Raw genomic sequence first — 12,481 nt, 5'->3', positions numbered from 1 at the left:
CTGCTTTCAGGTTGTGGCAGTTGCCAATAAAGCTGCTATAAGCATCTGTGTGCAGGTTTTTCTGTCGACATACGTGTTCAACTCATTTAGGTAAATATCAAGATCGTGATTGCTACATTATAAATAGCACGTTTAGTTTAAGAAAAAAAAAAAAAAAAAACCTGCCAAACTGCCGTCCCAAGTGCTATACCATTTTGCATTCTCACCAGCAATAATGAGAGTTCCTAACGCTCCGTATCCTGGTCAGCATTTGGTGGTATCAGTGTCCCAGCTTTTGGCCATTCTAAGAGGTAGGTAGTGGAATCTCGTTTTAACTCATATTTCCACAATGCCATATGCTGTTGAGTTGGGTCAACAGGTTTTTTGCTTTTTTTAAAATTTTTTTTTAAATTTAAAAAAAAATTTTTTTTTTATAGGGCCACATCTGCGGCATATGGAAGTTCCCAGGCAAAGTGTCGAATTGGAGTTAACAGCTGCTGGCCTACACCACAGCCACAGTAACACCGGATCTGGGCTGCATCTGTAAACTACACCACAGCTCCCAGCAATGCTGGATCCCTAACTTACTGAGCGAGGCCAGGGATCATACCTGCCTTACGGATACTAGTGGAGTTCATTACCACTGAGCTGCAATGGGAATGCCTCAACAGATTTTTAAGGCAGATTTTTCTTCAAATAATCCTGAGATCATATTAACTTCATTTCTTGGTCAGTCCACCCTTAGGGTCGAGTACCCAGGATGGAGAAATGCCTGGATCTTAGCTACTGTTCTGTCACTGGCTCACTGCCATTGGCCTTGACAAGTCACCTACCAACCTGGACTTCAGTTTCTTAGCCTGAAAGCCTATAAAGGAGCTCGCAGCACTCTTCCCACTTGAGGGTGGGGGGGTGTCTCTGTTCACAAGGATGTGGGTGATGGCTTGGCATGGCGGTCAGTGGTGAGCAAAGCCAGGGACCACAGGCTGCCTCACCTGGTGCTGGACCAGCAACGACAGCAAACAAGGGAGCCCCATGGGCCAGGACTGAGGAGAGAGTCAGGGGGTCATCTTCCTGAAACTGAAGCCCCCAGCAGACCCCCAGGCCCTCCAGGACTGGCCAGCGGGCCGTGGCATCTGCCACAGGGCTATAGGAGGCTCCAGTGAGAGGACAGGACGGCAGGACTTGGCAGAGAGAATCTGGCTGCAGGGAAGCCTGGGACCAGAGGCTCAGAAAGCAGGACAGCCAGTGGTGGGTCATGCAAATTACAGGCAAACTTCAGGCAAACAGACAAGAGTCCTGGTTCTTGTCTTCATAGGAAAGGAGCCTGTGCTTTGAAAGGTTTGGCTCAAATGGGAGAAAGGATTCCAAAGGCTTGAGGGCTGGCCTGGGTCCCTCAAAGTCCTCCTGAACCAGCGGTGGGGATGGGGCAGAGGGGGCAGGAAGAATCAGCAGGCAGGACCCCTTCCCCCCTCCCCCTTCTGAGGTCCCCAGGCCCTTTAGCCTCTGGTTCCCAGCCAGGCCCTCGCCCTCCATAGCAAGACTCCCCAAAACCATACCATCTCCCACCAAATTTCATTACATCTCTCTTTTTTGACACCACAGAAAAAGAGCAGAATGGCTCTTAATTCCAAGTGCTCAGATAAGATCAGCCTTTTAAAAATAAAGGCATACCTTGTTTTATTGTGTTTCGCTTTATTGTGCTTCTCAGATATTGGCTTTTTTTTTTTTTTTAACAAATCTGAGGGTTTGTGGCAATGCTACATGGTCAGATGATGGTTAGCATTTTTTAGCAAATAAAGAGTTTTGTTTTTCTTTTTTGGCTGCCCCGAGGCATATGGAGTTTCTGGGGCCAGGGATCAGATCCCAGCTGAAGTTGCCACCTACGCTGCAGCTATGGCAACATCGGATCCTTTAACCCACTGTGCAGGGCCATGGGGATCAAACCTTCATCCTGTCACTGCAGAGATACCATTGATCTCATTGTGTCACAACGAGAACTCCAAGAATTTTTAAATTAAGATATGTACATTTTTTTTTAGACATAGTTTTTCGGACATTTTAAGTGTGTTATGCACACTTAATATATACTGTAAATATAAATTTTATATGCGCTAGGAAACCAAAAAGAAAAAAGAAAAAGACCGTGATTTGAATATACCGTGATTTGCTTTAGACTTTTTTTTTTGTCTTTTTAGGGGGGCACCTGTGGCATATGGAGGTTCCCAGGCTAGGGGTCAAATTGGAGCTATAGCTGCTGGCCTACACCACAGCCCCAGCAATGCCGGATCCTTAACCCACTGAGTGAGGCCAGGAATCGAACCCTCATCCTCATGGATACTAATCCGGTTCGTTACCGCGGAGCCACGATGGGAATTCCTGATTTGCTTTATTGCAATATTTACTTTACTGCCGTGGTCTGGAACCAAACCTGCAGTATCACTGAGGTCTGCCTGTAATAATATATGTGCATGGTAGGAAAATTAAACAAAAGAGAAGGGTTCAAAATAAAACATCCCCCCCCCCGCCCCACCTCTTGGTTTCAACCTTTCCCAACCTCTGTCTAAAGGTAACCAGGTACCAGTTTCTCATGCCGCCTGCCGGAAAAAAAATTTAGGCCCACATGAGCATATGATGCAGGCACGGGTGTCTGTTAAGCAGAATGTCCAGGAAAAGAGGCTGTGCTGTAACACACAGATCCTCCCTTGCTCTTGTAAGCCCACAGCTTAGACAGCCCTCTGACCAGCACCTGCAGAGCCAGCCCACACTCAGGCCATGTGGAATCTACCATCTCACAGACGCGCCGTGGTGGGGCTGGTCCCCTGCAAACAGGCCTTTACATGATGTCCAGGTTCTTGTCAGAGCATTTTAAATGCTCCCTCACCTCTTTGCTAATTACCCCCGGTCACCCTTGGGTCGGAATCTCTTGGGCCCATCTCAGAGCCCAGAAATCTGAGCTGCAATTAAGCCAATGCAGGTAGAGAGAGCTCCTGGAGGCAGGTGCGCCTGGTGGCCTTGGGCGAGGCATGAGCTTTCTGTGAACCTCAGTTTCCACCTCTGTAATATGGGGTCATTCTCTCTTAGAGCGGAGGCAGAGGTTTTTAAATGGCAGTGTAGTCTAATCAATGGGCTTTCTCTACCCTTCTGGAACTTGAAGGCTATTTGATGAAATAAAACTTCCCCTTGGACCTCCAGGGAACAGAGGAATCCAAAATGAGGAAACAGAGGCACAGAGAGATGGAGGAACTCGCCCAAGGTCGCACAGCTGATAAGTGGGAAGGCTGGGATGGAACCAGTCAGTCTGGCTCCAGAGTCTGTGCTCTGGAAAACCAGGTGAACGGCAATGGCTGCATCCCTGGAGGCCCTCTGTGGACTCCTGACCTCACGAGGAGTGACCACAGGAAGGTTGCAGGGTTGGTGACCCAGCAGGGAAAAGAGGGAGGCTCTAACATTCTCTAGCATCACAGTGTGCCAGGCGTGGCGTAGTTTATGTCATTTAATCTCTTTTTCTCTTTCTTCGGTCTTTTTAGGGCTGTGCCCTTGGCATATGAAGTTCCCAGGCTAGGGGTTGAATCGGAGCCCCAGCTGCTGGTCTATACCACAGTCACAGCAACGCCAGATCTGACCTGCATCTTCGACCTACACCACAGCTCACAGCGACACAGGATCCTTAACCCACTGAGCGAAGCCAGGGATCAAACCCAGATCCTCATGGATACTAGTCAGGTTCTTGCTGAACCACAACAGCAACTCCTCTCATTTAATCCTTGTACAGAGGACAATTTTACTGCTGGGGGAGGCTAGCCATTCTGGTTCATGGACCAGCCACTACCCCGGAGCATGAGTGCCTGCCATGGGCCCAGTGCAGCAGGGGAGCACAGGGAAGAAGTTGAGGTGCTTCCAGGCCCCCAGGCCCATACAGGCTGGGAGGAGCAGGCAGGATGCTTCCCCTGGAGGGGGCGGGAGAGCCAGAGAGCCAGCCTGGGCCACCTCTCCCTCTCCCCTTCCCCCCTTCCTTCCTGCTACCCTGCCCCATCTGACTTCGGCCAGGCCCACAGCTGCCTCCTGAGTCATCTTTGCTTTCTAGCTTTCTGGTTTTCACTCACCTGTCTCCTTAGTTTGGGTTTCTACCTTGGTGAGAATTCTCTTTCCCTCCCTCCTGTACACCCATTGTTGTCTCAGTCACAATTCCAAGGGACTCTCAGGAAAGGACCTTAAGGTCAAAGGGACCCTGAACCTCCCAGCCCCCTGGAAGCTCCCAGGGCGAGCCTTGGCTGCAGGGTCTCTGGGTCAGAGTCTGGCTTTCCTGGGGCTGAACCGCCCACCCATGCTCTGTGGCACCTTTGGCTTCAATCATGCGCACCCTTGCCACGTACTAGCAGTGAGAAAGCCACCTTCTAGGGCTAGTGCAAAGATGACATGCAACAACGAGGGCCCCTCAAGGGACAGGGTTTGGGGGAGAATATGCTGCAAAAACTGTGGCTGTTATTATTAGAATGACTAACTGGAGAAGGGACCCCTGTGTGTGGCCAGATGTCAGTTTATGGGTCTGGAGGCACCTCAGAGGCTCAGAGCAGGGAGAGCGGACTCCAGCGCAGGACAGTCAGGGCAGGCTTCCTGGAAGAGAAGGCCTAAGGTGCGGTGCTGAGCAAGTGGCTAGGAACTGACCGGAAGGCAGGCATCTGGGCTGGGGGTGAGGTGTGGGGGCAGGGAGGAGGTGCACCTTTGTGGGGATGTGAGAGAGAGGCACAGACAGCTGGCAGATGAGTGGTGAGTCCACACTGGCTCAGGGCCAGGCAGGGGTGTCTGGGACACGGGGACTCCCAGAAAGCTTTGAAGAGAGAGGAAGACCGCACCCCTCATTTGCAGGGGCTCCGTGGCCTCCGGCGGACCCAGGAAAAGCCCAGGTAGACCTTGCGCAGCTCTCCTCCCCGTCCCGTCCCTTGGGCCCAGGTCAAGAGCTGTGGATGTCCACTCCCGGTACAGCTCTGTGACCCGCGGCTTTGGCCTCCTTGGCCTTCACCATTGCCCCTCCCAGGCCAGCCCCCGGGGCGTGGGGCGGGCATGGAGGGCCGGAGGGCTGCGCTGTCCAGGGCCTGCCTGTGGCGGGTGAGGGACCGACGCAGCAGGCTGCTTACGTTGTCCCTCCTTTCCTCCCAGTGGCCCTGCCAACTGGCGGTTACACCACTGCGGTTTGTTGGCCCCAGAGAGCGCCTCCGTTACATAACCCCTGACACAACGGCCCCTAAAACACACACGCACACTGGCATGCGTGCAGACACAGGCTTCTGCACATATGCACACTCTCGCACGGGCTCTCCCTGAGATGCACCACCATGCTCTCCCATCCTCAGTGGCAGCACTCTTGTCTCTCTTGTCTCAGTGCTGCCCCCACCCACAGTCACACAGATGGGGGCCTTCCCCCGCCCCCTGGTTTCGGGGGAAGAATCTTCTGACCCCCTTGCCCTCAAGCCCCGGGTGCCCCGAGCTCAGTGAGATGGACCCAGGGCTGCCTGGGGCTCCCAGGTGACAGCCTCTGTCTTTGGCTCCAGCTCGGGGGGGGGGGGGCATTACATATCAGCAAGCTGCCCCCCAAGAGTGTGGAGGTGTGGGGGAGTTGGGGTTCAGCATGGAAGAAACTGAAGATGGGACAGGGAGACAGAGAAAGACCAGAGCCCAGGGGACAGCCCCTGTTAGGTAGATTCCAGAAACTCAGCAGGCAGGGAGCAAAACAGGGGCATAAATGGCCTCAGAGGCATGGGGGGGGGCGAATTAGTGCAATATTTTTGGAGGGTTACTGTCATGGCCGGTCTCAAGGTTTTAAATGCCTATAACCCTCCCCAGAAACATGTGAGCCGCCTGGTCACTCAGCCATGCTGCCTTCATGGGTTCATCAGAGGCAAATCCTCACCCAAAGATCTGTGAACAACAATGTTCATGCTGCATTGCTCATAAAAGTGAAATGGTGCAGCACCTGGGAGGCCACCAGCTGGCCCTCCTCCTGTGGGTACCGTGCCACTGTCAAAGAAGGTGCTGGCACGTGGGCAGGGTGGACAGCATGCTCCCACTCTGCCAATTGAAGGTGTGTGTGAGTAGGTACAGAGACAGCTGCCATGTACAAATCTCCGGAGCTCCTCGCACAAAGCGGGTCCCATGCGATCAGCTTTGCCGAGTGGGGCTGAGGAGGGACACGCTGGAATGTACTGCCTGCTGTTGGGATGCTCAAAACCAGCGGGCATGAGTTTGGAATGAGAGAGAAAACCCTACAGGACGTCATGCCTACCAAGGAGCCGTGCATTTCTCCCTGTTCTGCATAGTCAGGCATTCTCGTCTCAAGGGGAGTAGGGGGTGGGGGAGGTGGGGAGGGGTGGAGGTGAGAGTGGGGAGAGACACCATGGCCACACCACTCAGGAGCTGGGAGACCCTGGGCAGGGGTCTTCACCTCTCTCTGAGTTGCATGCTCTTCATCTGTTGAATGGATCGGACAGTACCATTCTCGTGGGGATGGGGGGGGGCTGGTTTTTGTTGCACAGTTATTGAGGCCCTTCTAGAGGCCGGGCTGGGATGGGGGGAGGTACCAGGAGGAAGAAGAAGTTCCTTCTTCCTCTGAAAGAACTTACAGGCTACAGAGGAAGACAGAGCTGCAAGCGGCTGGTGTAGGGCAATGCACTCTGTGCACCCACAAAGGCCTATAGGATGGGGCCCTGGGGGGCCAGGGCTGGGGTAGGTGGAGGGGCTACATCTGAGCTTGCGATTCAGCTGAGGCAGAGGAAGCAGGGCACATCAGGGGCATGTCCCAGGCAGGGGCATGGGGACAGCAGAGGCCCAGGATTGTGACGAGCAGGAGGCATCACTGCGGTGGGTGCCCCAGGGCAAGGAGGGAGCACTGAGGTTCCAGGCAGAACCTCAAAGAGCACGTTTGGAAGCTTGGGCTTGAGTTGGGGGCAAGGATACTGGTCAGGGTCCTAGGGCAGGAGGGGCATGATCACCCATGTGTTTTAGAAGCTGGCTCTGGGGCAGGTGGCTGGGAGGAGGAGCAGCTGGGGGCTCCTGGATCCCCTGCTGTCTGGGGGAGATGGAGCCTGGGTTGCTGAGTCTTCCCCGGGGAGGTGCACAGGCGGGCTAGAAAGCTGCCTTTGGTTCAGGGAGCCTGAGGGACAGGGTAGAGGGAAGTGAGAGAAGACTCAGGGAAGACCCTAGGTTCAGGCACAGGGGGCTGGAGGGAAATGGTGTCACAGCTGTAGAAACAGGGACAATGGGAGGGGTGCGTGTGAAGGGCCATGTCTCTGGGGCGACTGAGAGGAGGGGGTCCCAGGCTGCTGGGTGGGGCTGTGCGGTGCCACCATGTGGTGGGTAGTCCCTTCTCCTCTCCTCCACTGGCACTTCCAGTCTACCTGACAGAGGAACAGTTTGGAACTCTTTTGGACTCTCTTGGCTTGCGGAGGGAGGGGGACCCACGAAGGCTGCCACGGGTGTGTCCCAGGACTTGCTTTGGAGAAGGACAACCCTTCAAGGGTTAGGTGACAGATGTGTCCTTCCTTACAGTGGTTTGCATGTTAAGAGAACTCTCCAGAATGACAGTGCCGTCCAACAGAACTTTCTGCCATGACGGAAACATGCAGGGCAGTGGCTTCTAGCAACAGAGGAGCACTTGCAGTGTGGCTAGTGGCTGGTGAGGAAGGAAGTGTTGAATTTCGTTTAAGTTCAATGCACATCGTGTCACGCGCCTCGTGCCTACCACACTGGACCGTGCAGAGCTATCTAGAATTTCTAAAGGAAAGCGACTGTCACTCATGTGGTTGGGGCAGTTTGGTGGGGGCAGACTTCCTCAACCTCCTTAGCTTGGGCGTCTATTAATTAGGTGTGAAAAAAACCCAAGAAAGCAGTCCTAAACTGTTACATCCTACTGCCTGTGTGTCTGCTCTGTTCGCACTAAGTGGGTTGACGGCTTCTCAGAAGCTTCCTGATGGTCCAAGGTGACAGGCCTGACATACTACAGATGGAGACATCAAGCCACTGGCTCATGGTCTCGCAGCCGGCAGTAGCAGAGCTAGGCTTTGGCTCGGCAGCCTTGGCAGCTACCCATTGTGCCAGCCTGTGCAGGGCAGTTCCATCTGGGGGACCCTGAGCTGGGCTCTCTCCTAGTCATGTCACCCATGATATCATATTTTGACCCTCATGGGGACTTTGTGTAGCAGGAATGGCATCATCGCCCCCATTTCACAGATAAGGAAACTGAGGCTCAGAGGTGCGTTCAGGATCACACAGGTAGGGAGTGGCCATGAAGTGAGACCTGAAGCCAGGTCTGTGGGAGCCTCTGCCTGTAAGCCCTGCAGACCAGGCCCCTCACACGGCAGCGGTGACACTTGCCTGGAGTCCTCTCATGCTCCAGCCCCTGCGGCAGCTCTAGGCTCCCCAGGCTGTGCTTTGTGAGCCACTGGCCTGTCTGTTCCATGGACCTTCCAGAACCTCCCTAAGAAGCCAGATGGACAGAACCTTCAGAAACTTGCTGCTCTGAGCCTCTCAGCTAAGAGGGCTTTAGGTCTGCTTGGTGAGAATTGATATTCAGCGTTTTTACCCACAGCCCTAGGACAGCTCACACCTAAGGCGGACAGTGTCTTGGGTGATCTCTTTACCCAGGGCTCATGGAGGAATCCGGAAATTGGGAATTCTCCAAGGGGGACTTCCTATTCTCGCTGAGCCTTCGTTTTCTCATCTAAGGAGTGAAAGGGCTACACTAGGTCATGGTTTTTAAAAACTTTTTTAGCATGAAAATAGTTTTTATAAGGAATCATTTTTTTTTCTCCAATCTAGTTTCTACACAACTTAAACCATTTAAAATCTTGAGCGCGGCTGTCTTTTTCCTCAGCTTAAAGTCCTTCAATGGCTTCCTCCTGCCCTCAGGAGGCTTAGAGTCTAAGAAGGAAGGATGATGTGTACACAAAAAAGGCATTTAAAATATGTCAAAGGGGAGTTCCCGACGTGGCGCAGTGGTTAACGAATCCGACTAGGAACCATGAGGTTGCGGGTTCGGTCCCTGCCCTTGCTCAGTGGGTTAACGATCCGGCGTTGCCGTGAGCTGTGGTGTAGGTTGCAGACGTGGCTCGGATCTGGCATTGCTGTGGCTCTGGTGTAGGCTGGCAGTTGTAGCTCTGACTAGACCCCTAGCCTGGGAACCTCCATATGCCGTGGGTGTAGCCCTAAAAAGACAAAAGACAAAATTAAAAAACAAAACAAAACAAAACAAGAACCCTACTCGTATCCATGAGGATGCCGGTTCAGTCCCTGGCCTCGCTCAGGGGGTTAAGGATCCCACATTGTTGAGAGCTGAAATGCAGAATTAAAGGTGCGACTCGGAGCCAGTGTGGCTGTGGCTGTGACGCAGGCCTGCAGTGGCAGCTCCAATTTGACCCCTACCCTGGGAACTTCCAAATGCTGAGGGTACGGCCCTGAAAAAAAAGGGAAAAAAAGTCAGAGGATGACAAATGCTAGGGGAAAAATAAAGCAGGATGAGAGATGCCAGATGGGGCTGTTGTCTTAAAGAGGGTGGTCTGGGTGGCCCCCTGTAAAGGCAACCGGAGCAAATGAGCCATGTGGAAGAGCATGACAGGGAATAGCAACTGCAAAGGTCCTGAGACAGGGAGTAGGCCCACCATGAATACAAACCAGCAGGGAGAGCTGAGTGGCTGGAGCAGGAAGAGGGAAGGGAGAGTCAGGGTCAGAAGAGAAAGAGGCTAGTGAGTGGGAGGGAAAGATAATGCTGGACCTTGTAAGCCTTGGGAAGAGTTTAGATTTTTATTCGGAGTGAGGATTTTGAGCTGAAGGGTAACTTGTGTTTTAAAAGCACAGGTGAAATTATCACAACATTGTAAATCAACTATACTTCAATAAGACCTTAAAAAAAAAAAAGAAAAAGAAAAAAAAAGAGGAGATCCCATTGTGGTGCCTTGGAAACAAATCTGACTCGTATCCATGAGGACGCAGGTTCAATCCCTGGCTCTGCTCAGTGGGTTAAGGATCCGGCATTGCCATGAGCTGTGGTGTAGGTTGTTGATGCAGCTTGGATCTGGTGTTGCTGTGGCTGTGGTGTAGGCTGGCAGCTACAGCTCCAATTTGATCCCTGGCCTGGGAGCTTCCATATGCCATAGGTGTGGCCCTAAAAAGCAAAATAAAATAAAATAAAATAAAATAAAATAAAATAAAATAAAATAAAAAATCAGCCAAGTTCTACCTGGCAAGAAACCCTGGAAGGCTTCTTGGAAATCGCCATTTCCAGACAGTGTGGGAGGAAAGCAGGAGAACGAGAGGCAGCCTAGGGCGATTTGAAGGAGCCACTGCTTAGCTTCCTTTGAATTCAGCTTCTGCCTTTTTCCTAGCTGCTTGGCCTCGGGCCTATGACAGCTCTGAGCTCAGTTTCCTCATCTTTGAAATGGGGATAGGGGACTACTTCAGTCTTGGGTAAGAGAGAAGGACTGTTTTAACTTGAGGACATAATAAGTGCTCCATAAATGTAGCTATTAGACCCTATAAGGCATTTGACCAGGGAACCTGTGGGCAGGAGCTGGGGGAGCAGGGGGAGCCAGAGATAATGAAGCTGAAGATGACGAAGCGCTACGGAGGTAATAATAATAACAGCCAGCGAATTCTTTGGTTGAATACTTTCCACCTCCAGGCATCTCACATATAGTATCTCAATCCTTACCTCAAATGCAAGGACAATGCATTAACCCATTTTTCACACAAAGAAACCGAGGCTTAAAGAGACCATGAATGGTGCTCAGGGTCATACCGTGGGTCATGGGCAGCACCTGGGACTCATTCCTCACCTCTGACTTGAGTCACAGTTCTTTCCATGGGTGCTAACGTGCTGGGCTCTGGGGCGAAAAAATCCAAATAGAATCCCCCCCTCAAGGGGTATTTACATTTTTAGGGGGGCGCTCTGAGGGCAATTTTTTTTTAATTGAAAAAGTTAATTGAACACATTTCACTAAAATATAGAAAAGTTCAAAGGATAATATGAAAAACCATGAGTGTAGAACTCACTGAACTAAAATTCTGATGCTCTAATAGCAGAATTGGTGGGGGACAGAGAGCAAGCGAGAGATCTAGAGGGCCGAGCCCACTGCCCCAGCCCCACCCTGTGCCATAGTGCTCCAGCCCCAGGCACCTTTTCCTTTTCTTTCTTTTGTGGAACCATGTTCCCTCTAACCACCGGCCCTTTGCACTAGCTGCTCCTTCTAGTTGGAAAGCTTTTTCACGAGTCCTTTGCCTTATTAAGTAAGCCCTTTGCCCTTGTTACTTCTTCAAGGGCTTCCAGGACCCTACGTTAGACCAATTTCCCTGACAGAGGCTCCCTTAGTGCCCTGCCCTTCCCTTTTGTAGCTGGATTTCAGCTTGTGACTATGCATTTTTAAAAATCAAGATATAATTCACACACAATAAAAGTCACCAGATTAAAGCAAAGAAGTGTACCCATTTTAATATATTTTTAAAAATCAAGATATAATTCACACACAATAAAAGTCACCAGATTAAAGCAAAGAAGTGTACCCATTTTAATATATGTTCAATCAGCACCACCATGGAATCCAGAATATTTTCATCAACCCCCAAAGAATCAGTGTCTCCATCAGCAATCATTTGTCTTTCCTTCCCCAGTGCCTGGCAACCACTAATCTTTTTGTCTCTATGGATTTGCCTATTTTGGACACTTCATATAAGAGGAGTCATATAATAGGCGGTCTTTTGTATCTGGCTTCTTTCACTTACAGAGTTATCAGTTCTTCATTCCTTTTTTTTTGCCTGCACCTGCGGCAGCGTGTGGAAGTTCCCAGGCCAGGGATCAAACCCACATCACAGAAGCTACCTGAGCCACTGCAGGGACAATGCCAGATACTTAACCCACTGAGCCAGACGGTAATTCCCTTCAGTCTTGTCTTTGTCTGAATACCGTTCTGTTGTGTGGACATGCCACTTTTTGTTCATCTGTTGATGGTCATCTGGGTTGTTTCCACTTTTTGGCTGTTATGAACAAGGGTACAAGTTTTTGGTGGTGGTTGTTGTGGTGGTGGTGGTCTTTTTTTTTGTTTTTTTGTTTTTTTTGGTGGTCTTTTTTTTGTTTGTTTGTTTTTGTGTGGCCATCAAGGAACATGCATGCAAAGTAGGGGAAACAGACATTAATAAAACTGTTATGTGTCACTTTGGAAAATAGTACAGCCGTTCTTCAAAAACTTAAATGTAGGAGTTCCCGTCTTGGATCAGTGGTTAACGAACCCCACTAGGAACCATGAGGTTTCGGGTTCGATCCCTGGCCTCGCTCAGTGGGATAAGGATCCGGTGTTGTCATGAGCCGTGGTGTAAGTCGAAGATGCGGCTCGGATCCCACGTTGCTGTGGCTCTGGTGTAAGCCAGTGGCTACAGCTCCGATTGGACCCCTAGCCTGGGAACCTCTATAAGCTGTGGGGGCGGCCTAAGAAAAGGCAAAAAAACAAAAACAAAAACAAAA

The 12,481-nt window shown here is 51.2% G+C and overlaps 1 long non-coding RNA gene across 1 annotated transcript in view; it reads right to left on the bottom strand.

Annotated features, from left to right (window-relative positions):
* LOC125128117 (uncharacterized) overlaps window positions 1-12,481 on the bottom strand; it is a 69,195-nt gene that overhangs the window by 53,638 nt on the left and 3,076 nt on the right. The window lies entirely within an intron of this gene.

The sequence above is a fragment of the Phacochoerus africanus genome, chromosome 5 (assembly GCF_016906955.1).
Source record: "Phacochoerus africanus isolate WHEZ1 chromosome 5, ROS_Pafr_v1, whole genome shotgun sequence".
NCBI lineage: Eukaryota > Metazoa > Chordata > Mammalia > Artiodactyla > Suidae > Phacochoerus > Phacochoerus africanus.
The sequence above is the reverse complement of the archived record's forward strand: the minus strand, read 5'-3'. Positions and strand labels throughout refer to the sequence as shown.